Genomic DNA, 27047 nt, shown 5'->3' with positions numbered 1-27047 from the left:
TCCCACCCTCCGAAAACGACCCTCTATCTGCCGCACCCAGGTGTTGTGTGGGTGTCCCCTTGGCCTGATGCAGCTACTCAGGTCTTTTAACAATGAGGACCCTGCGAGCCGGATCATCCTCGGGTAATGGTGCCACATGGCTGTAGTGCCGTAACGGATGCTCCCTCACGATGCACGTCATGTGCCTCATTCGGGATCTATGGAGTTTAATATCGGGACCACTCAAGGACACTCAGAGGACTTGCCACAAAGCCACCCCAGCGCTGTCTTGGCTGTATGCTTGAGGTCACTGGGCCGTCACCCCAGTCTGAGATGGAGTGCGCTCTGCGGCAGGTTTTCTTCTCTGGAATTTGTCCTTCCCTTATAATCTGTCCATTTGTTCTGCCCATAGCCTGAAGCTGCCACCATCATCTGTCACAGCAGGGCTGGCACTAGGCAGATGATGAGCACTGCCCGGTGTCCATAATTGTATATAACTACTGTATGGACCATTCTGTACTGATTTTTATATTTAAGAGGGAAGAAAGGGAGACACAAATAACTAAGAGAGGATGAAGGGAGTGAGAAACTGGTACCCAAAGAAAAGACCAAAGCTGAAGGAGAGAGAAGAAAAAGAGAAAGTCATTTTTAAAGGCTGGCATCAAGCAGATCACCAAGGGCTGCCATTCCTCCAACAGGCCAAGCAGGGAATGAAATAGCCGAGTTAATTTGGATTTTATTGGTATCGTCCACTGTAGTTGCTCCACACTAATAACCTCGTGATTTATGGTAGCACCTGCTTACAATGCTAATGAAATCATAGGAGAGCATCAAAACTGATTTATTTGAATTCATTCATTCTTTACATGTATATAATGTCTCTCTCTCATTACTCAAAGCGCTTTGCACAGCGAGTGTGGCGCCACTCCAACCACCACCAATGTGTAGCAGCCACCCGGGTGGTGCGAGGGCAGCCATTTTGGCACCAGTAAGCTCACCACACATAAGCTATTAGGTGGTGAAAGGGTGAGAGAGACAGCCAATGAGACAAAGAGGATGAATAGGCCACAACGGGCAATTTAGCCAGGACATCGGGATACCCCCTACTCCTTATGAAGGATGCCCAGAGATTTTTAATGACCACAGGGAGTCAGATCCTCAAATTTGAAGTCTCCATTTGTGTCCCTGTCACTGCACTGGGGCATTGGGATCCACCCTTGGACCACAGGGTGAGCGCCCCCTGCTGGCCTCACCAACCCCTCTGCCAGCAGCCACCAAGCTTTTCCTCAATGGTCTCCCATCCAAGTGCCGGCCGCTTCTCTTCAGGCGGGTGACGTCTTCTGAAGTGCACGTGGTATGGCTACTGAACGGCCATCACGTTTACCCAAAGTTCTGCAGCTTTAGTTTGCTTCATGGGATTCTGGCAATAGTGTGACACCTTGAAACGATTCCACATACAAAGTATTTTAATTTTTAAAAGCCTTAGTAAAAATTCAAAGTAAAACAGTTCACACAACAATAGGGAAAAGGTTGGTGATGGTGGGTGGGTGGGGGGGTTTCTGTTACTGATAATTGACTGGGCTTACTCTGCATATGGCGAGTGCAGCAGGTGTGCCATCAGCTCGAATTAGCGTCCTTCAGCGGTAATCTGCTCAGCGTGGGATTAGCAGCCATTAGAATTAGAGAGAGATCCACTCAAGGTCAGGACACACAAACGGAGGAAGAGGAGCTCAAGTCTGACCACAGCAATAAAGGCAGAGATAAGTCACGTGGATTTACTTCTTGTTTAGTGCTGGTGCTACTCAAACAACAGGCATCATTATAAGTTAAAATGTGCCCACCCCAAACCACCATGCCATGCACGCTCTTCAGAGGGCTCATTGAAGATATGCAATACCCCGTTGGGGCGAGAGGGGGGGTGCTGCAACTAAGAATATTCTCTTTTTTATCTCCTCCTCCACAGCAGCGAGAAGACACCTGGAGGGCAACTAACCCAGAGAAGCTACTAGAATCTGACACCCACCCGTGGCGCCTCATTTAGACCCCGACTGCACAGAGGATGGCGCTCCGGTGCTGTGACCCCACTCAAAAGGGTCACTTTCGTTATGTGAAAGGTTGGGACCTCAAGTGCTTACTTTGTTTTGTGGTTTGCCCCTCCACTTAAAGAGGGCGACCCGGTGGGCACCCCTGACACTTCATACAGTCATGGCCAAAAGTTGTGAGAATGACCCAAGTGTTTGTTTTCACCAAGTTTGCTGCTTCAGTGTTTTTAGATCTTTTTGTCAGATGTTTCTCTGGTGTACTGAAGTAGAATTACGAGCAGTTCAGAAGTTTCAAAGGTTTTTATTGATAATGACATGAAGTTCATCCGCAGAGTCCATATTTGCAGTGTTGGCCCTTCTTTCTTTTTCAAGACCTCTGCAATTCGCCCTGGCAGGCTGTCAATCAACTTCTGGGACCCAATCCTGACCGATGGCCGACGCCCATTCTTGGATAATCAGAATTGGTGGCTTTTTGTTTCTCCACCCGCCTTTTGAGGATCGACCACAAGTTCTTAGTGGGGAGTTTACTGGCCATGGACCCCAAATTTTGATGTTTTGTTCCCTTAGCCCCTTAGTTGTCACTTTTGCCTTATGGCCCGGTGCTCCATCATGTTGGTCACCAAACTGTTCTTGGATGGTTGGGAGAAGTTGCTCTTGGAGGATGTTTTGGTCCCATTCTTAATTCATTGCTCGGGATCGGGGGACACCACCAGTGCAGAGCTTGGTCAGGAATGGCAGCAGGCAGGTGTGAGTGAGGCTAAGACTTGTGGAGGATGGCCTGGTGGGTGTCAAGAAGGGGCATCAAAGAAGCCACCAACAAAAACAGTAGGGACAGACTGATTTTCTGGGATTGGACTGCTGGGGTCAAGTCATAGTCTCTGATGAATCCCCTTTCTGATTGTTTGGGGCATCTGGAAAAAAAGAAAAGGTGAGTGGTGCTACCATCAGTCCTGTGTCAGGCCAACATTAAAGCATCCTGAGACCATTCATGTTAGCCAAGGCAGTGCAGGGCTCACTCAGAATTTGGCCTAAGAACACAGCCTGGAATAAAGAATGGGACCAAAACATCCTGTGAGAGCAACTTCTCCCAATCATCCAAAAACAGTTTGGTGACCAACATGATGGAGCACCAGGTCATAAGGCCAAAGTGAGAACTGAATGGCTCGGGGAACAAAACATTGACATTTGGGGTCCATGACCAGGAAACTCCCCACTGAGAACTTCTGGTCAATCCTCAAGAGGCGGGAGGACAAACGAAAAGCCACCAATTCTGATTATCCAAGAATGGACGGCGACCATCAGTCAGGATTGGGACCAGAAGTTGATTGACAGCCTGCCAGGGCGAATTGCAGAGGTCTTGAAAAAGAAAGCAGGGCCAACACTGCAAATCTGGACTCTTTACATAAACCAGGGCTGTAGAGTTGGAGACAATTTTGGGTACCTGGAGTCGGGGTCGGAGTCGGCAAAAATGTAGTGACTCCAAATCCTTATAAATTTAAAAAATACAGCAATATCCAATGTCCCATTTCACAAACAATAGTCCTAAAGAAGTACTTCTCTGATGTAAGAATAAAGCCCAGTGCACAGTTGTGTTACTGCAAGTGTGAAGTTCAGCCAAGCGATTATACAACCCGACATTCACATATTGTAATCTGGATTATGGTACATTACAAAAAGTGTTTTCATTTTATTTCAGATTTAATATGAGTGTAAACAAGTGTCATGATAGAGGTGGAGGTGTGAGCTATGGCCTGAGGTGTGTTCAGGGGTTCAAACTGGACAATACAGTAGAGAGTCAGCTTCCTAGCCAGTAGTTCTGTGGTTAAATGACGTGGATGTTGCCTTCTTTTAATCAACAATGAAAATACAAATACAGAGGAGTCGGAGTCAGAAGTACCGGAAACTAAGGAGTCTGACGATTTATCTACGGACTCCACAGCCCTGGCATAAACTTCATGTCATTGTCAATAAAAGCCTTTGAAACGTCTGAACTGCTTGTAATTCTACTTCAGTACACCAGAGAAACATCTGACAAAAAGATCTAAAAACACCGAAGCAGCAAACTTTGTGAAAATTAATATTTGTGCCTTTGGCCACGACTGTACAGTCAGATCTTGCGTTCCTTCCACCTGTCCACACCAGGAGAAACTTAATGATGATAAGCAGCTGGAAAATCTGAGTAGTTACTCGTCATCCCTTTGGGAGCCTTGTGGTGGCTGCCAGCTTCTGTGTAAGCCATCTTTAAAAAGCGAGCGCTGGTCGGCTGGCTTCAGGGCCACACTTACGTTGTTGTCTCTTTATGCTCTGAACGGGTGAGAAGGCATCGAGCTTTCCATGCATTGCCGTATTTGACTTGTTGGCCATCTCACTTTTACTGTTTGCTTGGCTCAACGTACGCCAGCTGGGTAAATAAAAGGAAAAGGCAATCGGGCGCCACTGGCTTTATTTATTTATACAGTCAACACAATGGCCGGGCACAGGACGTGCTTTACTAACATTGAAGAAATGGCCTTCACTCTTTGTGTTAGCCAAAGAGACTAAGAAAAAGAACAATAAAAGAAAAAGAATTGGAAACACGCACAAGGTGAGACACTGAGGGGTATTTTGGAGATTTCGCCAACTGTTTTAAAAGCTAATAATTTGTTTTTGTTTAATTTACTTTTTCAAAGAGGGGCACTTGCAGTGGATTCAGGATTCAGACCCCGTCACTTTCTGCACTCTTTATTATATTGTAGATTCAGATCTAATCTGAAAAAAAATGTGCCGTTTTGCCCAACAATCTACACTCCATAACCCATAATGACAAACTAAAACCATATTTTCAGAAAATAAAATGTATTAATAATCCAAACCCGTACTTTGTCATCCATAGAACTATTCAAATCCTTCCTTCAGTACTTTGTAGAAGCCCCTTTGGCTGCAATTGCAGCTTCTGGGGTGAAGTCTCTACAAGCTTTGCACCCCTGGATCCCATTCTTCCGGACAGATCCTCACAAATTCCGTTAGATTGGAGAAGACACGTCTTTAAAATGGCCATCTTCAGGTCTCTCCTCACATATTCTAGGAGGATTAAGCCTGGGCCACACTCAAGGACAGTCACAGATTTGTCCCAAAGCCACAATGGCCCAAAGCATTGTGTTGGCCGTACGCTTTGGGCCATTGTTGTGCTGAAAGGTGACCGTTCCCTCCAGTCGGAGGTCACGTGCAATCCGGAGCAGGTCTTACTCGAGGACCTCTCTCTCTCTCTCTCTGTTTGGCTGCATTCCTGCTTCTCTCAGTTCTGACCAGTCCTACATGTCCCTTGTCACACACATGTGATTGGGAGACATCTGAAAGGCCTTAAGCGTAGTACTACCACACCAAACCAGGGGGTGGTGAGCTGCACTAACTCTCTCTCTCAATCTTCTGCAGACCATCCACGGGAAATCTCGCTAGGTCCTAGCGCCACAGATGACGTCACTTCTGGTCCCAAACGCATCACTTCAGGTTCTGGCACCATAGACGACGTCACTTCCGGTTTCCGGCCTTGATGACGTCACTTCCTGTCTCGGGCTTTAAAGCCGCCATCTTTTCCTTTTACAATCAATTCTCTTTTGGATTTAAACCTGTGAACATCACAAGCAATTCCTTCTCCTTTGCAGCCAAGAAAAACATACAGGTGGCTGCCCCAAACCTGTTTATGTCTACAGTCTGCTTTTGTGACAGTGGCGTAGTCGGCAGGATGAAAGCCCAGAAGAAACAGGGACAGGACCTGAATTCTGACCAGGTGGGAGATTTCCCGTGGATGGTCTGCAGAAGACTGAGAAGGAGAGTTAGTGCAGCTCGCCACCCCCTGGTTTGGCGCGGTAGTACTATTCTTAAGGCCTTTCAGATGTCTCCCAATTACACGTGTGTGACACCCTCCATAGCGTGATGCTGCCACCAGGATACATGACAGGTGACGGGCAGGGCATGGTCTTCACCAGACATCACCGTTGGAGTTCTGCCTGAAGGGTTTTTTGTTCTTTATTCCGTCTAACAAACTCCTGCTACAAGAAATTGTATAAGTTTTTCACATACCCCTTGGGGTGAGAGTGCAGGGTCAGCCATTGTATAGCGAGTGCCTCTGGAGCACTTGCAGGTTAAGGGCCTTGCTCAAGGGCCCAACAGAGTAGGATCTCCTTTGGCAGTAACGGGGATGGTCTCATCAAACCAGAGAATCTTTCTCCTTCGATGTTCTCGGGGTCCTTTAATCCGTCATGCGTCTTTTACTCTAAAGTGGCTCCCATCAAGCTACTCTACTATAAACACCCAATTGATGGGGTGCTGCCAAGATGGCCGTCCTTCTGACAGGTTCTCCCATCTCAGCTCTGGCCGAGGCCCTTCTGGCCCAGTCCCTTTATTTGGCTGGACGGACAACTCTAGGAAGAGTCCTGGTGGTTTCAGATTTCTTCCATTTCTCAATTATGGAGTCCTGGGAACACTCAAAGTGGCTTCCGTCAAGCCATTGCCACATAAATGCCTGAATGATGGAGTGCTGCTGATGGGTTCTCCCATCTGAGCTCCCTTCTTCCACAGTTACTTACTTTGTCTGGACAGCCAACTTTCTTCCATTTCACAATTGTGGAGGTCTGAGAAAATTCAAAGCTTTCCAGATGGTTTTATCCCCTTTTGCCCTGATCTGTGCCTCACCACAATTTGACCGTGGAGGTCCACTGTGAGCTCCTTAGACTTCATGGTTTGGCTTTTGTTGAATTGCTGGATCTTCTATGCACAGGGACACACGGACCTCTCTAAATGACATCTCATCAATTCAGGTATCCACAGGTGAATTCCAATCAAGTTCTAGAAACATCTGAAGGAGAATTAAAGCACCACTTGTTGGAGTGCCTCAATGAAGGGTCTGAAAGCCTCTAGGATTGAGAGATTTTGATTCTTCATAAACTTGAAGACCTTTCTGAAAACACATTCTCACTTTGTCATTCTAGGTTATTGAGCATAAAACAGCAAACTTGTTGACTTAAAACGAAATTGACAACCCAATAAAGGGTGCGGAAAATGAAGGGGTCTGAAGACTTTCTGAATCTGCTGTATTAAAATATTTTTTTTACCAATCAGTTGTATCTTCACTGCAACCCTCACCAGGAAGATGAGATGAGACGAGTCGTATCCCACAGTAGCGGTGACAGCAGAATGTAATTACACAACTTACTAGAATATAAAATCCTTGCTGTTTTAATGGCACTTGATAACATCACGTCGCTCTAAACAGACCCCCAGATCGGCTCACGGTGCCTGAAACTCCTCTAATGGACGGCCGAGTCCAATTCAAGGGACGGTAACATCCCATCCATTGATGTTCTGCTGTTATCGCTGGACTGCTGCTAATGGCAGCTCATTACATTCCTGAAAAAGTTCAACTCTTTGTCTCAGAATAAATATGTTGGCTGCAACGGCCCACGATTGATGGCGGCTCATCCTGGTACTGTGCTGATAAATTGTAGCGTCCGAGAAATGTGGAGTTATTAAAGTCGGCAGTTGAAAACAACCTCATGGCTGCTCTGGCATAATGAAAAATCTGAGGACGCCAGACAAGGGAATAAGAAAAATATACAAACTGAAGGAACCCCTACATAAATACATTTGAAATAATAAGAAATACATTTTATTTATATAGCGCCTTTCCCATGCTCAAGGCGCTTAAAAGTTCACCATTACATAAATAAAGTCACACAGAATGTTTCTCTGTTTAGAGGACTCGGTAATGCTTTTCAGTGGGAGCCTTGTAAAGAACAAAAAGGTTGTCAGCTCTTTCTACTCCAAATATTTCAACGACAATTGACAAATGTCCTTAATAATAATAATAATTCATTACATTTGTATAGCGCTTTTCTCAGTACTCAAAGCGCTATCCACACAGGGAGGAACCGGGAACTGAACCCACAATCTTCCACAGTCTCCTTACTGCAAAGCAGCAGCACTACCACTGCGCCAGCTGTGAGGACAATTTGAAGAGTAATTGCGCCAAATGTCCTTCCTCTGAGTTCAAGGGATAAGGCAATACACTTACCCACAATCCCCCTTGATAAAAATGTCAGTGTGTTTATCTGTATGTTCATCTAGTGGTTATGTCTCTGTCATTCCAACAGATAGCACATCACAAACATGAACACTGCTTTTACAAATTCCCCCACCCAATGGCATGTAACAGAGACATGTGCATTGCAGGTCATTTCAACAGATGGCGCATCACGAACATGAACACTGCTTTTACAAAGCCCACACCCAATGGCATATAACAGAGAAATGTGCATTGCAGGTCATTCCAACAAATGGTGCATCACAAACATGAACACTGCTTTTACAAATTTCCCCACCCAATGGCATGTAACAGAGAAATGTGCATTGCAGGTTATTTCAACAGATGGCGCATCACGAACATGAACACTGCTTTTACAAAGCCCACACCCAATGGCATATAACAGAGACATGCACAATGCATTTGTCATTCCAGCGGATGGCGCATGACAAACATGATCACTGCCTTTACGAATCCCCCACCCAATGTCAAATAACAGAGACATGCGCATTGCATGTCATTCCAACAGATGGCACATCACAAACATTAACACTGCCGTTATGAATCCCCCACCAAATTTTATACAACAGAGACATGCGCATTGCATGTCATTCCAACAGATGGTGCATCACAAACATGAACACTGCTTTTACAAAGCCCACACCCAATGGCATGTAACAGAGACATGTTCATTGCAGGTCATTCCAACAGATGGCACATCACAAACATGAACACTGCTGTTATGACTCCCCCACCAAATTGTATATAACAGAGACATGCGCATTGCATTTTTCATTCCAGCAGATGGCGTATCACAAACATGAACACTGCTTTTACAAAGACCACACCCAATGGCATATAACAGAGACATGCGCATTGCATTTGTCATTCCAGAGGACGGTGCATGACAAACATGATCACTGCCTTTACGAATCCCCCACCCAATGTCATATAACAGAGACATGCGCATTGCATGTCATTCCAACAGATGGCACATCACAAACATGAACACTGCCGTTACGAATCCCCCACCAAATTGTATATAACAGAGACATGTGCATTGCATTTGTCATTCCAGCAGATGGCACATCACACACTCCATTGATGTTAAGCTGTAATCAGTCAAGTAACACAGATCAGTTCAAATGTTACAGATGGAGTTGCCAAACTTTTTTTTTTTTTTTTTTAAGCGAATGTCCCCCAAAATGTTATACCATCTTGTCAGGGCATCCTGCTAATATAAACCAAATACTGTGACGCAGAGCATCGTCTTGGATCTCGGTCACAGTCAGCAGCCCTCACACCAGAGGATTTTGTTAGATTTCACCCAGGGTTCCTCACCACCTGGGGTTCAAACTCTTGTTGTACGTCTCTGTTGTATGTATTCATTTCATTTGCTATTGATTATGTTTATGTTTCAATGACTCCGTGATGTTCTGTTCCTTCACCAGGGGGTTGGGTACCTGCCAATCACCGCCAGGCAGTAACCTCCACCTATAACTCTAGAGGGTCTCCCACACTTCCTGGTGGTTCACCATGAATGCGCTACTGTTTTGTTTTTTTTTTTGTTTTGTTTTTTTACTGTGCCTTATGCTTTCACGTGTCACGCGTGTTTATTCGAGGGTCACCTGGGCTTACCTTAGACAAGTGCTACCACTTCAGGAGACCGGGGGGCCTGATCACCAACTCTTGTATCTCTCTTATCACCCACAGCTTTGAGAAGAAGCCCACTGAGGGTACCTGACCATGTCCCTTCGAGTCCGGGAGCAACAAAAGCGAGGAGCTCCCTAAAGATGGCATCTCATTCAGGAGGCAAGTGCACCGCCTCACAGGGAGCCGATGCTGTAAAATGGCCGCTCACCAGAGGCTATCGCTGTGAAGCCAATGGCTGAAACTTTAGCAGTTGTTAACCTTGTGCTATCACACGTGTATTCTTCTCAGTTTTTATTAGGCCCCAACATTTCATCCGAGTCTGTCCTCCCCTAGACAGACGACCCCATGATTTTCTGCACTTCCGACGTTCATACCTGGATTTCGTAATGTGGGATGGCGTTTTCCGTGAATTGCTGTATTGTTTCAGGAAACTCCTTTATGCCTTTTGGGCCCTTCAGAGCATCACAGTACTGCACAGCACATTTTGTGAAACGTAAATCTTTTTTTATTTTACAAAGATTCTGTATTTACCAGTCTATCTAGCCACGGCATGATGGGAAATCCCAGACACCCACTCCATACCCCCAGTGGGCATTTTCAGAAGGGCTTTTAGGACTCTTAACACATAACACACTGAAATCTAAAGCTACATTCACATTACAAGCCTCGCTGCTCAATTCCAGTTTTTTGTCTGTATTTGCCTATCTTGATGGTTCACATTCATAAGTACAAGCGAGTGACCTGCATACCGAACAGTAATGTGAGCACACCCAACGTGCCTGGGCACACCGATATGCTTGTGCAGGAGTCATCCGCATCACCAACAACAAAAAAACGTCAGATTTGTGAAACGACTTGTGGCATTAAAACCGACAAAAATGGATGCACTGGTGTATGCATCACATTTTACACTGGAGGACGGCAAACAGATCGTCAGTTATACGTGATTAGGTCAAGAATCCAAACCAAGCAGGACGGCTCACTTTTACTGTTTGCGCAGCTATTACACCAAGAGATATCTGGGTACAAGAAAGGAGCCTGCAATGGGGTGTGAAGGCCAGGAGGACCGTCCCAGGTTTGATTACAGTCCTGCGTTCAAATAAAAGGACTTTTATTACAAAACACCTTGTATAACAATCAGACAAGTGTTTCTACTTCTTCTTCTTTCTCTCCCCCCTCTCTCTCTACCACACGAGAGATTGAGACATGTGCATTTCATGTCATTCCAACAAATGGCACATCACAAACATGAACACTACTTTTACAAATCCCACATCCAATGGCATATAACTGAGACATACACACTGCATGTCATTCCAACAGATGGATCATCATGAACATGAACACTGCTTTTACAAATCCCACAACCAATGGCAAATAACAGAGACATACACTTTGCATGTCATTCCAACAGATGATGCATCACAAACATGGACACTGCTTTTACAAATTCCACACCCAATGGCATATAACAGACATGGGCATTTCATGTCATTCCAACAGATGGTGCATCACAAACGAACACTGCTTTTACAAATGCCACACCCAATGGCACATAACAGAGACATACACATTGCATGTTAACTCTAACATGACATGGCCAGTTGGAAGCACTTCCACATTATGAGAAAGCCAGGAAGGTTCTCCCCCTACTGCCCCTACTGTGCTACACCCCCAGACTTCAACTCCCATGCAACCCTGCGGGTGTCCAAACTGGGACTCCATATGAGGGACACTGCCTTCTATGAAAGTGGTTGATACAATACAATACACACAACAGGACCCGTAATCCTCAATACAAAATAATAGTGCAATAGAAACATTACAAGTACAGAGCAGAATTCAACAGGAGATGATATCCCATAATACGATTTGGATGAACTGCTCGCGGCCGTACTCTCTTTCTTGTAATCTGCGGGCATCCCACTCAGGATGGGACTCATAAGGCATCCCGTCCTGGTATTGCCCCCATTTAGTCTATCCCAGCTGGGCAAGGATTCCACCTTTGTCTTGGGTGGGACGCCCAGCCCTCCTCTGAGAACATCGGCCGGTGCTGACTGATGACGGCAGCGCTCAGTCTACCCGTACAGGCAAAAAATAAAATTCAGAAATTCAGATCTGACCGTTCACATTCATGTCGCATGAACACGTAACTGATCTAGGACCACCTATGAAAGCATCTCAGATCTGATTTGAAAAGATCGGATTTCTGTGTTGACTCGGACCTCAACACATCAGATTAAGGCAAAAAAACAAAAACAAAATCAGATTTGAGTTCCTTCAGTCTGGTAATGTAAACGTAGATCAACACAAACTTACAAATCCACAATCCTTGACTCCTAAGACCCCAGAATTGATGCATAAATTATAGAAATGTATTCAGAGTTTGTAAATGAAAATAAAGGCTGACGATCACAACAACGCTACTGAATTATTGAAAAGTCAGGCAAACGAGAACTCCGCATTCACACAGCGAGGAACTCAAACCAACTTGATTTTATTAGACTGATGACAAGCAAATAACAAACAGCCAGCCATTCACCACCCCAACCAGGACTCCACTTACATATGCTGTAAACGTAAAGAAGAAGAAAAGAGAGAGAAAAATGGAAGGACTGAGAACGGCTAACCTGCGCCAGGCCAAAAATCAATTGGAGAAAAATGTTCCGAAAGGGAAAAAAAAAGCCTACAATAGAAGAACAAGTTGAGGTGGGAGAACTCAAATACTAACAAGCCATACGTTTAGATAACAGGTTCTATTATCGACTTCTAATTAAGCAAATGAGCTGAAAAACCAACCAATCAATAATAAATCAATACATCAATAAAATGTACAAGCACCGTTGGCTTCCCTGGGTCTGACCTAATAGACCACATCCCAACTCCATAAAGCAGACAAACCCAATGACAAAGTCAATCCAAATAATCGCCTTGCTCTGTAAAGCCGGGAACGCTGGGTACGCGGGGAGAGGATGCTGTGGGTGACCCCCCCTAGGTTGGAGAAATGAGGAGCGTTCATCTCTTTTGTCGTAATATTTAAAAACGATGCTTTTATTCTTTTCTGTACTAAAAAGAATTCGTCTTGATATTTGGATAATGTAAATGTACTTAGTGTGTTCTTAACGCTTTGACGTTTGCTTCATGAAGACCTTCCGAGGTAGAAAGACTAACGAGCTCTGCTGCACTGTCAGTCTCGGGCACTGCTTGGCTACTCGCGTTTCTGCTGATAGCTTTGACCACAAGACACAGACGGTTACAAAAGCGGTTTATATGACAAACAAACCTGCGGTATGTTGGCTCTCAATTACGATGTTAGCAGCACAAGCTAAAGCTGACGATTCTGGAAACATGATTTTAGTTTTTACAAATTAAGACCGACATTGACCAAGGATCTGATGTATGCCGACGCCAGAACACCAACTGCGATAAGTGAGCAACAAAGGAAATTAACAACATGGAGAAGCAAGCTGGAAGAGAAAGATATGATAAAAAATACAAAGAAAAGAACAAGGGAAGAGCAAGAAAGAGAACTGACAACGTGGATACAAGAAAGATAGATAGAAAACAACTACAAAAATGTAGTAATGGAGGAGTACCTGGGGGTAATCAGAAGTGAAGAAGGAAAAAATAGATGAAGAAATCAGAAACGGAATAAATAAAATACATAATCAAATAGAAATAAAGACAGAAAGAATGAATGAAGTATGAAAGCGAAGATGCATCAAGTAAAACCATATTTGTACCAACACGATATGCTGGAGGACAGACAGACTGACAGAGTGAAAGGCGATATAGATAGATAGATAGGAAAGGCACTATATAATAATAGACAGAGTGAAAGGCACTATATAATAATTGATAGATAGATAGATAAAGGCACTACTGTATATAATAATAGATAGGAAAGGCACTATATAATAGATAGATAAAGGCACTACTGTATATAATAATAATAGATATATAGTGCCTTTCCTATCAGATAGATAGATAAAGGTACTACTGTATATAATAATAATAGATATATAGTGCCTTTCCTATCTATCTATCTATCTATCTAATAATAGACAGAGTGAAAAGCACTATATAATGAAAGATAGATAGATAGATAGATAGATAGATAGATAGATAGATAGATAGACAAAGGCACTACTGTATATAATAACAGATAGATAGGAAAGGCACTATATAATAACAGACAGAGTGAAAGGCACTATATAATAATAGATACAGTAGATAGATACTATATAAGAGAGATAGATAGAGATAGAGAGAGAGGTAGATAGACAAATGGATAGATAGGCGGATACTTTATTTGTCCCCAAGGTGAAATTAAAATTTTACAGAAGCTACAAAAAAAATAAATAAACATAAGGCCTTGTGTCTTGGACAACAAAGAGCATCTTTTGGCCAATACTGGAGAAACAAAGATCTGAAATAACAGCAGTTAAGATGAGTGTGAAGTAAAACTAAAAGAGACAGGATAAGAAATAAAAGAACCCACAAAGAACTGGAAAAGCAAAAACTTGTGGAAGCCATAGAAATAAAAAGGCTACATTGGTAAGGATGTGGAATAAGAATGAGGTGAAACAAGGACCCCCAAAATAATATTTGAGATGAAGGATGAAGGAAAAAGAGACAAGGGGAAGACCTAGAAGTGTGTCAGGAGAAAATGTCAATGAAGCAGTCAGAAAGAGATGGATGACCATGGAACAAGTGGAGAGGGAGACGGGGGGGGGGGGGGGGGGTGGGTGGGTTGCAAGTGGGCACCGATTAGAGGGCATTGCCACACCCATTGCATAACAAAATTGGGACTCGAGTGCAGCCATGCAACAGGTGACAGCTCAGCACCAGCAAATGACGGTGGCTGATGATCCCAACAGCATAAGATAAGGTAAGCAAGTAAGATTTTTAGTTTTATAAACTCTGGGTGATGGCAGACGTGTGCTTCTTATACAAGTAAGTCTCATAATAGCCTCTTGATGCTAAGGGCAGACAAGAAATGTAATTAAAAAAATGTAAAGTTGTCTTGGGGACAGGATGATCACATCATACCAAGATGAGATTTAGAGGATCAGCTAAAGAGCTCATCAAGAAGACAAGACCACTCGGAGTTACTGCTGAGCCTTCAGGCAACACAAGGAATGGGCCTCATGGAAAGACTGAGCATCTAGCAGTAGCCGGTTGTATGGCGTTCACATCTTATTTTACTTTCCTATCTATCTGAATAGTGCTTAATAAAAGTGTAACGTCCTCTCCTGCCTGTTCTGGCCCTCAATCCAATTCCCTGGAGCTACAAAGACAAAAGAAAGAGGAACACACTGACACCGCAACAGCAGTCAAACCTGACAGTGCATTCTGTTAAGGTCTACCTAATAAAGAGTATAAAGGGGAATGGAGTCCCCTGAGGACCCTACCATGAAAGAAAAGCAGGAATCTCAAATACAAGGAAAGCCTTCCACTTGTCACCTGTGAGCGGTGGCCCTGCTAGTGTTCATATTGCAGGAATTTAGAAACAAACCGACTGAACCTCTAAATCAGTGGCTCCCAAACTCACTCCTGGGGACCCTCTGTGGCTGCAGGTTTTTGTCCCAACCAGATTCACAACACATGATAATAAATGGGTCTCCTTTAGTTAGCTGGTCTTTTTTTCTTGTTGTATTCTGCATTCAGAAAAGCACAGCAGTATGATTTTTATATTATAAGACATTTAGATATATTCATATTTTGTGCTTTAGCTTTAAATGAGCAACTTTTTTTCTTGTTTTCCTATTATTTTCCTCTTCTCCTGTGTAGTCTGCTCCCTTCATTGTATCCTAATAGTGAAAATTAAAAAGAGGCAAAGCAGACACCCAGCCGAACAACACTAAATGATGAAAAGCTGCAACTGCTTCTGCATCAGACCCACTAATGAGTCAATAATAAAAAGGCAGAAGTCAAATCAGGATACACATAAATAAAAAGGACAAAAAAACATATCCACAAATAACAGCTCAATTTGTATTAAAAATATATTAACACACTTACTTTTATCATTTTTTCATTGACCCCAAAACACAGAAACTGGGAAATAACAGCCCATTTAATTAGGTTTACGGGTCCAATTCAAAACTGAAGTTGGTTGGAGCAAAAACCAGCAGCCTCTGGGGGTCCCCAGGATTGAGTTTGGGAACCGCTGCTCTAAATCACCCTGTGATGGTGTTCAGCATAGACAGGTGAGACAGAAAATGACAGTTGACCTGCCACTGGGCAGTAAAACATAACTGCCATTTTAATATTCACTTCACCTGAGGCGCTCACTCCTTTTTCTGAGAAGGAAATCAATGGTGGCACACTAATTAAATTACACAATAAAGTAAAGAGTTAAAGGCACCAGACAAATAAATACACACATATATATATATATATATATATATATATATACACACACATATATATTACATACATTAATAAAGAAGGAACGAAAGAACTGCCAAATCTGAACAACTCAGCACAGAATGGATAGATAGATAGATAAATAGATAGATAGATACCTTATTAATCCCAAGGGGAAATTCACAAATTCACAAATCGCCTTGTGTGTAAAGCGCACACTTTTTTGTTTTTTTTTAATATTTCAGAAGTAAATCTCACTTCTTAACATGTCTAACTGACAGGCTACGACCATCAAGCATTACTCAAACAGTGCCAGGATTAAGAGACACGGTTGCGACATCCTAATTGGGATTTTCGTAGCCACCTTCTGTCCACTTCGAGCAAACAATTAAACATGGGCAGTTGCTAGGCTATAAGCAGTGGCAGGGCACATTCACACTCCTTCACCGCGTTGTTCGTCAGAAAAGCGTCGATTTGCCCGGTAAAAGACAGACCGAGTGAAAGTCTTCATGCTGAAGTATGGCTCTGGTCCCAACGGACGACAAATAAGAAATGAGACAGCTGCGACGTGCCGCCTAGGAAAAGTGAATTAACTGCGGCGGCGACGGCAGCACTGCTCACAAAAGTCCTCGTTCGCCTTACTTACTTTAGTACAAATTGCCTTGTCGCTCGCGCTCTCTTTCTCTAGTCCCCCGCCGTTAACCTGATGGCTTTCTCACTATTTACCCCCTACCTGCCAATGTCACGCCCCCCCGAGTTGCCCACTTACCCCCAGCACCTGCTCTTCTGCCCCGCACCGTCTGAGTTAAGCGCTGATCTTATCTGAGAGGCTGAGCGCGCCGCCGTCGCCGGCTTCCTGCTGTTTCTGAGCGCTGCGCCTCAGTCTCCATGGCAACAAGGAACTCCACCAGAGAGTGCAGAGGGATGGGCCAGATATGACGTGGTAGTGCATGCTGGGATGCGGCTGTTCTTGCAGGTGGCCTGGAAAGAAGGCGGGACTCGTCCACAGGTGACAGCTACTGGGAGAAACGTTTCCCCGTTCTGTGGCCAACTTTCTACACGGGACGATTTCACGCTTAGCTAGGGCCTTTTTGAGTCTGTCCCGGCTGCATCAGGTTTGCCCAAGTCACGAATGAACCCTCAACGTGACGCTACACAAACACACACGGATTTACAGCGCATCCTGAAAGTATTCCCAGCGCTTCATCACTTTTTCCACATTTTGTTATGTTCCAGCCTTATTCCAAAATGGATTCAATTCATTTTTTTCCTCAGAATTCTACACACAACACCCCATAATGACAACGTGTAAAAGTTTACTTGAGTTTTTGCAAATTTATTAAAAATAAAAAAACTGAGAAATCCCATGTCCATAAGTATTCACAGCCTTTGCTCAGTACTTTGTCGATGCACCTTTGGCAGCAATTCCAGCCTCAAGTCATGTTGAATATGATGCCACAAGCTTGGCACACCTATCCTTGGCCAGTTTGGCCCATTCCTCTTTGCAGCACCTCTCAAGCTCCATCAGGTTGGATGGGAAGCGTCGGTGCACAGCCATTTTAAGATCTCTCCAGAGATGTTCAATCAGATTCAGGTCTGGGCTCTGGCTGGGCCACTCAAGGACATTCACAGAGTTGTCCTGAAGCCACTCCTTTGATATCTTGGCTGTGTGCTTAGGGTCGTTGTCCTGCTGAAAGATGAACCGTCGCCCCAGTCTGAGGTCAAGAGCGCTCTGGAGCAGGTTTTCATCCAGGATGTCTCTGTACATTGCTGCAGTCATCTTTCCCCTTTATCCTGACTAGTCTCCCAGTCCCACAGCATGATGCTGCCACCACCATGCTTCACTGTAGTGATGGTATTGGCCTGGTGAATGAGCGGTGCCTGGTTTCCCTCCAAACGTGATGCCTGGCATTCACAACAAAGAGTTCAATCTTTGTCTCATCAGACCAGAGAATTTTCTTTCTCATGGTCTGAGAGTCCTTCAGGTGCCTTTTAGCAAACTCCAGGCAGCCTGCCATGTGCCTTTTACTAAGCAGTGGCTTCCGTCTGGCCACTCTACCATACAGGCCTGATTGGTGGATTGCTGCAGAGATGGTTGTCCTTCTGGAAGGTTCTCTTCTATCCACAGAGGACCTCTGGAGCTCTGGCAGAGTGACCATCAGGTTCTTGGTCACCTCCCTGACTAAGGCCCTTCTCCCCCGATCGCTCAGTTTAGATGGCCGGCCAGCTCTAGGAAGAGTCCTGGTGGTTTCGAACTTCTTCCACTTACGGATGATGGTGGCCACTGTGCTCATTGGGACCTTCAAAGCAGCAGAAATTTTTCTGTAACCTTCCCCAGATTTGTGCCTCGAGACAATCCTGTCTCGCAGGTCTACAGACAATTCCTTTGACTTCATGCTTGGTTTGTGCTCTGACATGAACTGTCAACTGTGGGACCTTCTATAGACAGGTGTGTGCCTTTCCAAATCAGGTCCAGTCAACTGAATTTACCACAGGTGGACTCCAATGAAGCTGCAGAAACATCTCAAGGATGATCAGGGGAAACAGGAGGCACCTGAGCTCAATTTTGAGCTTCATAGCAAAGGCTGTGAATACTTATGGACATGGGATTTCTCAGTTTTTTTATTTTTAATAAATTTGCAAAAACCTCAAGTAAACTTTTTTCACGTTGTCATTATGGGGTGTTGTGTGTAGAATTCTGAGGAAAAAAATGAATTGAATCCATTTTGGAATAAGGCTGTGACATAACAAAATGTGGAAAAAGTGATGAAGCGCTGTGAATACTTTCTGGATGCACTGTATAATGGTTCAATGTACTCCTAAGGTAATGGGAAAGACCCTACCAAACTTCATGGATAAGTAAGATGGAAGAGCAAACTAAAATAAAAATTAAATAATGCAAATAATATTAACATAGTGAAACACACTGATCTACAGTCCTAAAATAAAATGAAATAATAACCAAGTCTGAGATAAGGAGCTGTAGATACTTCTTATGTTTTCTAAATAGTTACATCTTTTAGTTCCTCTAAAAATCACTTTGTTTTATTACTTGTGATGGTTCATATAAACCAGCGTTTCTCAACCTTTTAGTATTTGCGACCCGAGTTTTCATAACAGTTTTAATCGTGCCCCCCCCCCCTAACGTTTTTTTGAAACACTGATAAAATTTATTTCTATATTTTTTGCTGCCGATACACCGCTACAAGCTTAAAGTTTCCCTACGAATAGCGAAATTATGCCACATATGACAACATTCACATCCCCTTTTTTGTTACTTCGGGTGCGCCCCACAGTTTGAGAACCACTGGTATAAAGCAAGTTGAACATTTGTACTTCATCAACACATTTATTTGTTTTCAACATTAAAAAATAAAACTTGACGTGAATCGCATCACTGATGCAACTTTGCCAAGAAATGTCCGTCAAAGAAACATGGAGCTAAGCATTTGAAAGCAGTGCCTTCGTGTGGTTGGAAGTTTAAACAATTTGTCAGTCTTCTGTATTGTCACCATGCATTTCTGTTTGTTTCCTCTTCTTCGTCACTTAATCGTCTTCTGTGATGTGCTTGATGCTCAGCAGATGTCGTCTCTGTCTCCCTTCATTTTTCTTTCTGCCCTTTTGGTGGTGTCAATGAGTGGACGCTAGGTGGCACTATTGCCCCTTTAAACCCAACTAATGACAGATTGAAAGCAACAAGAAGATCTTTAATTCTTGTTCCTTCTGTAAATAGCACCCTCAAACACATCCGCCACAATAAACAATTCAGTCAATCACAATATTCTCTCCTCCACACCTCCGAGCAAGCTCTGTCCTACTCCTCTCGACTCTGGCTCGCTTGCTGGGTTTCCAATAGCCCTTTAAATAGTCTTTGACCCAGAGGTGCTTCTGTCCTTCTGATCACGTGACTCATCCACACTTCTGGGTCAGATGGAAAACTCCGGTTTCTTTTTCAGCCTGGAAGTACGTCAGGGCTTCCCTTCTCATGATCCAACAGCACTTCTGGGCTATAAGGGAAGCACAACTCCTTCCATAGCACCCCCTGGTGGCACCCAGCAGGGCTGAGATAACAAACTCCATGTCCCAGGATGACCTGCGGGAATCCGGGGTACCGCTACACTCCAGGGGAGATGCCATCTAGCATTTTGGGGGAGGCAGTGTCCACATGAAACTACTTTCCCCCATTCTTTCCTTCTCAGGGTGTCCTGGCCGGGTGGAGCTGCTGGCCGTCCATCACGGTGGTCATCACTTGTTTTCTCGATCACTTTGCAGTAAACCTGCGACCACAGGTCATGGCTACCCGGTTGTTGTGACATAAAATGTTGTTGCTTTTTTCAGTTTGTTGTCATTCTTGCATTGTGTGTCCTGCCCTTGATGCTCAGCATATGTCGCTGCCCTTCTCTTTCTTCTTCTTATTGTGTTGTTCTTCGTCATGTAATCAGCTTATGTGATTTGCTTCATGCTCTGCAGGAGTCGCTCCCCTTCTTTTTCTTTCTGTCGCTTGGTAATCTGATCACTTTGCTGTAATAAGTGCATGAGTGGTGACTTTGTCAAGGCTGCCACTATCTAATTTTCTTTACAATTTTCACAACATTCCAGGTCATAAGCTTTTCAATAAAGAGAAAGGTTACAGCCCGATTAGTTTGCAAGTAATTACGTAAGAGATGGGCACACAGTAGCATTTTATTACATATAACAATAATAATAATCTGGAAATTATGCATTTTTCATGTATATGGTAATGTAATGAAAAGGGCTCAGGCGCCCTCTTCAGGTCTTTAGAAGAAAATCAGACAGCTGAACCTGCAGTGTTGATGGCACGTGCGGCGAATCCAGTTACTGATTTGCTGAAATAAAAAGTGATTGGTGGAAGAAGGAATTTATAAGAAAAATCATCTAACATGTGATTGCCTGAATTTGGAAGTGACTGACAGATCCACCTCCATCTGTGACGCCCACCTTTCTCCAGTCTGCCCCCAAATACCTGCACACAAGCAGTTCTGGACACCTTGATCTGTCCCGTAGACTCCTGACGCTACTGAATGGTCTTTTTCCATCATCACTAGCCAAGCATACAGCCAAGACAACACTGGAGTGGCTTTGGGACAAGTCTCTGAGTGTCCTTGAGTGGCCCATACTGTATGGACAGACCTGAAAGTGGCTGTTTACAGATGGTTTCCATCCAACTTAAGGGAGCTTGAGAGGATCTTCCAGGGAAAGTGGGATAAGCTGCCTGAATCCAAGTGTGCAAAGCTTGTAGAGACTTACCAAGAAGATGAACAGCTGCAAATGCCATCAAAGGGGCCTCTTCAAAGTACTGAGTTCGAGGTCTGAACACTTGTGGGAATGAGGGTTTCCATTTTAGATTTTTAATGAATTACTATACCTTTTTGAAAACATTTTCAAGTTGTCATTATGGGTTATTAAATGTAAATTGATGGGCAAAATGGTCAATTTCTCCATTTAAAATCTTGATTTGTAGTACTAGGGTGTTGTACCGTGTTAGCCATTATGAATGTAGAGAAAAGCGAAGCAAAATGACACCTTTTATTGGCTAACTAAAAAGATTACAATATGCAAGATTGCCTGAAGAAGGGGCCTGAGTTGCCTCAAAAGCTTGCATATTGTAATCTTTTTAGTTAGCCAATAAAAGGTGTCATTTTGCTTGGCTTTTCTCTAAAATCTTGATTTAAAATTAAACTTACAACACAATAAACCCCTGCGGTGGGCTGCCACCCTGCCCGGGGTTTGCTCCTGCCTTGCGCCCTGTGTTGGCTGGGATTGGCTCCATCAGACCCCCGTGACCCTGTGGTTAGGATATGGCAGGTTGGATAATGGGAGGATGGATGGACACAATACACGTTGTGTCAGGCTGCCTTGGCCATCACCCGGCCAAGACGCCAGCTGGATGGAAGGACTGGGGGAGATGACATCTGTGAGGCACTACCTCCCCTGGGGCACTAGAGGGCAGCCCTCCTGAGTGGCTGTGACTTGGAGTTTAGTACAACCTTGTTGGGTTCTGTGGGGTCCACCAGGAGGAGCTGCAGAGCTCTACAGTGGATTTCCACCATACCTGGGAGTGATTCCAGGTAATACTGATGAGCCACCTGGAGCACTCCCAAGAGTTGAATAAAAGGAGCCGCCTCACTTCATTTAAGGAGCCAGAGTCGTCGGGAGGAAGCGGATGAAGCTTGCCGAGAGATAAGTGGAGGTTAAGAAAAGAAAGGAAAAGAAAAGAAAAGGAAAGAAAGAAAGAAAGAAAGACTATTACCTGGAATCACTCCCAGGTGTGATGGAAGTCCACTGTAGGGCTCTGTAGCTCCCCCTGGCAGTCCCTATGAAACCCAACAGGGCCGTACCAAACTCCAAGTCCCAGCATGCCCTATGGGAATCCATTGTGCCACAGCCGCCCAGGAGAGCTGCAATTTAGTGCCCCAAGGGAGGTAATGCCTCGCAGATGCACTCTCCCCCAGTCCTTTCTTCCTGCTGGCATCCTGACCTGGTAATGACCAAGGCCGCCTTGCTGGGAGAGGAGTGGAAAGAAAGAAAGAAAGAAAGAAAGAAAGAAAGAAAGAAAGAAAGAAAGAAAGAAAGAAAGAAAGAAAGAAAGAAAGAAAGAAAGAAAAGGACTGTGTTTTTTGTCTTGTGGACATTGTGCTCTTGTGGGGAGTGTAGAAAGTGCTTCTCCGCCTATAAATAAAGGTGTGCTGATGCAGATAGTGTAGGGGTCTGAATGCTTTCTGAATCCACTCAATGTGATGGAGTGAGGCTGTTATTGGTGGATTTCACTGACCACACTGAAATATGATACAGCACAATTCTGTAGTGATTATAACCTTAAGGTGCTGTTTTGACACCATTCAGTTCAGTGTTTCTTTTGTTATTTTTTGGCGCTTTCACAGAGTGCAGGCTTGGGGTGCTGTATCAAGTTCAGAAGTAAACGCAATTACAACTGTCTGATTATAGTAATTAAAAAACAAAGTACACATGAAGACACGGATTAGTTTAGACACACAGCAAAACAAGTTGATTAACAGAAATGGAGCCCAGCACCATCAGTCCGTTAATTAATTGTCAAACTATGGGCAGTTGAAAGCATTTCTACATTTCCAAAATGTATATCAGCAGGTAAAATGACTTGCTCAGGGCATCACAGGATATTAGTAGAGGATTTTGAATGTGTGATTTTATGGTTTTCATGTGGTGCCTTTCTATAGTGAACACTGTAAAGAGACACAAAACAAAGAAAGAGATAATGTGATAGATAATGTGAAAGGCACTATAAGATAGATAGATAGATAGATAGATAGATAGATAGATAGATAGATAGATAGATAGATAGATAGATAGATAGATAGATAGATAGATAGATAGATAGATAGATAATGTGAAAGGCACTATATGATAGATAGATAGATAGATAGATAGATAGATAGATAGATAGATAGATAGATAGATAGATAGATAGATAGATAGATAGATAGATAGATAGATAGATAATGTGAAAGGCACTATATGATAGATAGATAGATAGATAGATAGATAGATAGATAGATAGATAGATAGATAGATAGATAGATAGATAGATAGATAGATAATGTGAAAGGCACTATATGATAGATAGATAGATAGATAGATAGATAGATAGATAGATAGATAGATAGATAGATAGATAGATAGATAGATAGATAGATATGAAAGGCACTATATGATAGATAGATAGATATGAAAGGCACTATGTAGTACTAAATGAAGTTATACATTTTAATATTTCCTGTTAATCTTGGCACTTTGAAATGGTGATATATGACATGTAGGTCTGAAATACAACATCACAACTACCAGCACTACTAAAACTTGATCACAAAAAAAATTTAAAAGATTAGGATTTGTCCTTCCCAGCAGTAGCCACTAGGGGCCAGCACTGCACTGATTGTTGTGGACTTTGTCTTCCTGATTGCTATTTGAAGACCCCACGTACTCGGACATGTAGGCAGTGAGCCACCTCAGAGCGCCATTTGTGTATTTTCTTTGTCTGAAGGGTCGATATGCTCAGACACATTTTAACCCTGCGCTGCCCTTTGATGGGACCTCAGGAGCCTCTCGAGAGACTTTTTATTATACCGGATGCAGGTTGAAATTCCAGTGTCCTGCTTTTTCTTTAAGTCTTATCGACTGTTCCGGGTTGGATACCAGCATTTGACCTTACAGAAGGAAGATGACAAATGGAAGTCTTTGATTTTGCTAAAAGCCCCCTTTGTAGGTCAGCTTTACATCTTAATAGAAGCTCTTGTCTGCTGTCAGACTTTGATGTTCCAAGATGTCTTCTAAACCTCCCCCCCCCCCCCCTGGGCTCACGTGCAGCACTCGGGTTAGAGAGACGACGGGTAGCACTGAAATGGGGGGGGGGGGGGGGGGGGGGGGTGCCGAGTCACTCATACCCTTTTTTATCAACTAAATGACCCACATTGGCTCCAGCAGACCCCCATCGACCCTGTAGTTAGGCTATAGCGAGTTGGATAATGGATGGCTGGATGACCCTCCAATTCAAGCTCAATGGTTCAGTTTATGTAGCACCTTCACAGAAGGGACCTTTTTTGAGTTAATGAGCAGAAAGGCAGGTGTTAAGATGAAGGTTGCAGTGCAGGATCTATGGACTCAGTTTTTTTGGTTTCACTCTGCATTGTGTTTTTAGATGTCCCCATTAAGAAGAATTCAAAGACAGCAGTCTGTTGGGCATTCTGAGTCAGAAGGACAGATTGGCAGAGGTAGGACCACTCCACATTATCAGTGGCAGCCTGTTGAAGTTCTCCTTTATTTGAGGTTTCCTTTCATTCATATGTTCTTAAACTAGGGGTCACAGCCCATGTTTGGGTCATGTGTTGTCTGATTTTGGGTCACACACACAGTCGAAGCTCACAATAATACTTAACCAGTAAAGGTCACATACATCATGCGGCATTGCTTTGTTATGAATTGCCCATGACTGATTCCCCAAGGATGAAGATGATGGTCGGCGTCAGTATTCTCCAATTGGGGTCCATCCCATCCTGCCAAACCAACCAGAATGACCGTTGGCAGCGAATCTGGTCTCAAACACACAAACAAGGCCAAATTGGGTCACAAGAAAAAAAAAGTTTCTGAACCAGTGTTCTAACTTGTGCAGATATTCAAGCTGGGTCCACCAGTGATGGCGTCCTCCTCTTCACTGGGACCACATGTCCACAGAATTCCGATGACTTTGATTTTTCTGGATTGTGAGGGCATCAGCTTAAAAGTGGAAGGCAGTTCTTTACAATAATCATTCACTTGTCATGTGGGCCTGACTTTTATCTTGTGGTTCAGGTCATGGGATGGAGGGTAGATCCCTTACACAGCCAAGAGGCAATATTGGGAGGATGGCCTTTTGGTACAGTGAAAGTCAATAAGCAGCTCCTTGATTTTGGTGGTGTTAGTGACAGACAAATTCTCCAAGTTCTCCCCCCTGACTCCTCTCCCTTGTCTCATCCCCCCTTATCAATACCCCCCCCCCCCCCCCCCATAAGTGCAGAATCATTTGAGAAATGTCCTGCCAGGTCACCTGACCCTGCTGTTATATTTCTAGTCTGAGGTGTGCAGAGTGAGAGAAACCGGTGACAGGCCTGTCCCTCGTGGTGCTCCAGTGTTGGCCCACACAGTCTGGAGCCTCACAAACTGTGGTCTACTGGACAGATAGTCCATCATCCAGGACATCACAGGCTTATCCCTCTTCATATCTCTGAGAAGGACCCTTACTAGGGATGGCTGGATGTTATTGAAGACGCTGGAGAAACCCAAACACAGAATCCTCTACATAGCGGCCCACTTTGTCCAGCCTTTGTGGCGCAGACACATAATGCATCCTCCTCTCCATTCGTCTGATAGGCAAACTGCAGTGGGTCCAGGTGGCCCACCACAAGACGACCTTTCTACAGTCCCAGCACATCCTCTCCAAAAGGCCTTCATGATGTGAGACGTTAAGGGCCACTTGTCTGTCTGGAGTCATTATCTGAAGACGGATTATTATCTAGTTAGTTGTTTTCATTGTTTGGCTAACAATGGAACTATCATCTGTCAAGTTTATTTTTGTCCATTAATTTTTTTTTTTTTTTAGCGACAAATGCATCCCTGAGGTTTCTGCAGGAATAATCTAGGAAACCTCTGAAAGGCATTTGTAAGAGGACAGATAATTTCATATCGTTCCCACAAAAAAAAAAAAAAAAAAATCAGAAACAGAGAAGTTAATCAGTGAAATGGACCAGAATAGATGACGAGCAACGGCAGGTCTCCAAATGAGACACTCTTCATAGGAAAAGACAGGCATATGCAATCAGAACTCAGCCTCTTGACAGCAAAACAAAATGGAAGAACTAATCTTTAAATCGTGACATCATTACTATGAACACTAGAGAAGGCTAATAAGAGCTTAGCGCAACAAATCCATAAGCAGGAAGTTCGCAGTGCAATATCAGTAATAACCAACACAGACGGAGAGAGAATCATTGGCCGTGAAAATATAATGCACACATTTAGAGACTGCTATAAGTCCTTGAATTGGTACTCAGTTTAAAGAATACAAGACATAATCTAAGGTGTTTTTTGGATGCATTACAGATACCACAGCTAGATATTCTCAGTGCAGAAGAATTGGATAAACTTCTGATACTCCTCAGAATTACCAGACCGCTGTATACTCACCTTAGAATGGGAAAGCACAGGTCCGATGGGCTACCCTACTGAATTTTATAAAAACCTAGTCATACCCCGCAGTTCCACCTGTGTAGTTGTGAAACAGGAAAGTGAGGAGGACCCTGTCTGGTTTCCCATTCCTGACATCATGCTTCCTCCTTCCTCCTCTGCCTCAGATATGGAGTAAATGTATCAATCCTGCAAACGAACTATGGTTCTATGTGCAATGAGAGAAG

At 43.7% G+C, this 27047-nt stretch overlaps 1 protein-coding gene across 2 annotated transcripts in view; it reads right to left on the bottom strand.

Moving 5' to 3' along the window:
* Positions 1 to 17001, bottom strand: part of mak (male germ cell-associated kinase) — a 116879-nt gene extending 99878 nt beyond the window's left edge. For both annotated transcript variants that reach the window (XM_051928981.1, XM_028790839.2), the window contains exon 1: positions 16874 to 17001. The gene's annotated coding sequence lies outside the window, so the exon portion shown is untranslated. The remainder of the gene's footprint in view (positions 1 to 16873) is intronic.
* Between the last annotated feature and the right edge of the window lie 10046 nt (positions 17002 to 27047).

This window comes from Erpetoichthys calabaricus, chromosome 6 (assembly GCF_900747795.2).
Source record: "Erpetoichthys calabaricus chromosome 6, fErpCal1.3, whole genome shotgun sequence".
In the NCBI taxonomy this organism is placed as follows: Eukaryota; Metazoa; Chordata; class Cladistia; order Polypteriformes; family Polypteridae; genus Erpetoichthys; species Erpetoichthys calabaricus.
The sequence above is the reverse complement of the archived record's forward strand: the minus strand, read 5'-3'. Positions and strand labels throughout refer to the sequence as shown.